The sequence below is a fragment of the Theobroma cacao genome, chromosome 9 (assembly GCF_000208745.1).
Source record: "Theobroma cacao cultivar B97-61/B2 chromosome 9, Criollo_cocoa_genome_V2, whole genome shotgun sequence".
In the NCBI taxonomy this organism is placed as follows: Eukaryota; Viridiplantae; Streptophyta; class Magnoliopsida; order Malvales; family Malvaceae; genus Theobroma; species Theobroma cacao.
The window spans coordinates 20011308-20014238 of NC_030858.1; positions in this window are offsets into that span (position 1 = coordinate 20011308).

Sequence of the window (2931 nt, forward strand, 5' to 3'; positions counted from 1 at the left end):
CTAAATATGCTAAACTAACTTAAAACACTAACATAACTTAAAATCAAATTAATCTAACAATTTTCTCTCTCCTAACCCATTTTTCAGAATTGAATTCATCATAATAACTCAATATTCAACCATGAAAATCAAGAACAAAAGCATGGGTAAGCTAGGTATCAAGGAGAACAAAAGAAATTTTAACTTGCTTAGCTTGTTTCCTTGATTTCTTCACTTTTTCTTTGAATTTCCACCTAGGTTTTCTTGTTTTTCCCTTTGTTCTTCCTCTCTTTCTCTCTCTTCCTTGCTTGGCCGGCCATATGAAGAAAATGGGCTGATTTATGCCTTTTTCTAAAGAAAAAATAAAATAATAAAGGTATGACACATGGCATTTTCTTATTGGTTCATTTTTAAAATTTTAAAATTTTAATCCTTTTATCTCCACCACACAATTAGTCAATGGTCAAAATGAGGATAAAGGAAGACCATGTGCTGGAAAAATGTCCTGGTGGTGGAAAATTACAATTTTGCCCCTGAGGTGGTAAAATTACCATTTTACCCTTTTACTCCAAATTATACCGAAATTAAAATTTTTCACTTATAAACCTCAAATCTTACTCCAATAAGTCAAATAGGGCCAAAAAAATCTTTTCTAAAATTCTCATTTTGTCTCTAGGTGACAAATGACCATTTTGCCCCTAGTTAGCGAAAATTTCGATTTGACTCCAAATTGATCCTCGAACTCCGAATCACCATATTAAACCATTCTGGGTCTTTAAAATTCTTAATTTCATCATGAATTCTCTATTTGATCTAGTTCGAGGCTTAAATCAACTTTGTTGTACGTCTAGGTACAATACCGACTTTTGTAAATTTTTCGACTCTCTTAGCATGTAAACATGCTATCCATCACATGTATGTCATGACAAATATTTTATAGAGTCGGGCTTGTCATCTTCTCCCCCACTTGGATCAACCATATAATCCTTCTTCATGACTGATTTCGACATCAGGCTAAATATTAATATTGTAATATTATTTTATTAATAAAATATTATTTTATTCTACAAATTTTATCTTATCTCCTTGGTACCCAAAATACCTTATTATGCCTCACTTGACTTCCAAATCGCCTTTTATCTCACAAATTCTCCTCCGATAAAATTATTATTATTTTATTGTTATTTTCTCACTTGCGAAATATTTTATCCTAAACTACTCTTTTTTTCTTTTATCACTTCTAAACATTTTAATTGATCTCAATTTGCATTTGATCAACTTTATTTATCACCATATCAAAGTATGGGGTATTTCAATCTCCCCCACTTAAATAGAATTCGTCCTCGAATTCCCGTCGATGTTGCATTATCAATCTCCTTCTATGATCCTACTCCTTGTTCCTTCTATGGGGACATTTAATTTATTTACCTCGTTCACCTTCAGTTCAATTAAATGCTTTATTTATGGCAATTATCATCCTTTGGAACCGGATCAGTAATACTTTTCACAACCATGATCTCTTATATCGAGACACTAAGCATGTCACGACCCGGTACTCCCCTCGAGCCCTTGACAACCGCCGCGGTGTCCCGGTAGACACTTATTGCCCGGAATGTCAACCCGAAACCCCGCAAGGCTTTACTATCAGTTTCTCTATTCCCTTGTGAGCAACCACTGTCAAATATCGTGTTCTAAAAGATTTTAAGCTGTTTCCAACTTTAAACAAATAAAATATTAATTTTTCGTCTCACAGGGGTAATTTGGTCATTTTTCTCAAAAATTTTGAAACTGGCTAAAACGTAATATACAAGTACAAAACACACAATTCATATTCAAAATGAGTTTAAAAGTCTAAAATCTTCATTTAAAACGAAATTATGGTTATTTGAATATAATAAGAAAATAAAAGAAATATTAAGTAATATATTCTATTTTCTTATAAAACAATATTTATAGAGTTATACGTGAATAATTTTTATAGTGTAAAAGCTAAATAAATTTATACATACTTAAATACAGTAAGCCAAAATATTTAATTTAATTTACAATAACAAGAGTGCCCCCGAATAAACAAAAGTAAAGAAGACTGTGAACCTACGGTTTGGAAAATGCAGATCCCACTGTAGTCCTCGATGAGATCAGCTATCTACAGTCTATACTGAACTTGAAATGGGTGGAAATGAGGGTGGTGAGATTATAAAATCCCAATGAGTAAACAGACATCATCATAAACATCTAGAGTTGAGTACATGGAGGCAATAAAGTAAATCATCATAAACTGGGTTATACAATTAGAACACATCTCGTTCAAAATACGTAAAAAGGCTTATGAATCTCATAAAAATCTAAGCTTGTGCCATAAATCCATTCTCGGGGACACCTTGGCCGAGGCATCCTACCGAGACCGCCAAGGCTATTAAAATTCACATTTAACATAAATCATGTTTTTGTTTTGAAAACATAGCCGTTCCTTGGCGTTGGCTGAGTTCCCCTCACGTGGTGGTTTAGCGTGAAATGAACCCTAAACTTTACCCCAGGAGATACCCTATGCGCCTCTCCGTTCGAGGTAAGAATATAATGGGGTTTACCGTGCCCCTCTAAAGGCTGATCCACAGAAACCCCCTACTACAGTGATTAATTAATATATAATCCACCATATAATAAAACTCAATAACATGATATGGCAATTTTGTAATTCACAGTTTTTCAAGGCAACCAAACAATTCGCATTTCAATACAATTTCCAACTAGCCAATCATGCTCGATTTATCATAAGCCAGTTAATTTAAACAATCAAATTGCCACAATTAACAGTCTCCGTGTACTCTATTTTTAAAAATCACTATTAATTTCAAAACAATTTATAATTTAATTTCATTAGAAACTCATTTATTCATAAAACATGAAAATTTATCTTTTTAAATCCTTTTTCCATAGAATTCATGAAAGCAT